Genomic DNA, 427 nt, shown 5'->3' with positions numbered 1-427 from the left:
GGCCCTTTTGTGCTCCTCTGTGATCAGAAGACCATTGCAGTGGAGTGCAGACTCCCACCTAGGCCAGCCCTATGCCACTCTACTGTGTTACTTTGTTACACTAAAGATAAGGAAGTTTTAAAACACACACACATAAACTTAACATTGAAAATTACTTAATGTAGCACAAAAAGCAAGAAAAGAAATGATTTTAAAGGCAATTTGCTATACAGAGGAAAGGTTGTTTAAAGTGGATTCAATTAAGTAATGAATACAGTTTAGAAGCTCTTTAGTGAGTATGTTGTTTTTGAGAATCAAATAGTGATATTCTTTTGCTAACATAAAAATTAGTAAACTTCAGCAGGGAAATAAGAATAAAATGAAGTGAAAAGTTGTTTTTTTTGTTGTTTTTTTTTAAGAACTAAGTAAAACATAAATGAAACTCAGG

Source organism: Balaenoptera acutorostrata, chromosome 8, assembly GCF_949987535.1.
Source record: "Balaenoptera acutorostrata chromosome 8, mBalAcu1.1, whole genome shotgun sequence".
Lineage (NCBI taxonomy): Eukaryota > Metazoa > Chordata > Mammalia > Artiodactyla > Balaenopteridae > Balaenoptera > Balaenoptera acutorostrata.
This window is presented reverse-complemented; position numbering follows the sequence as displayed.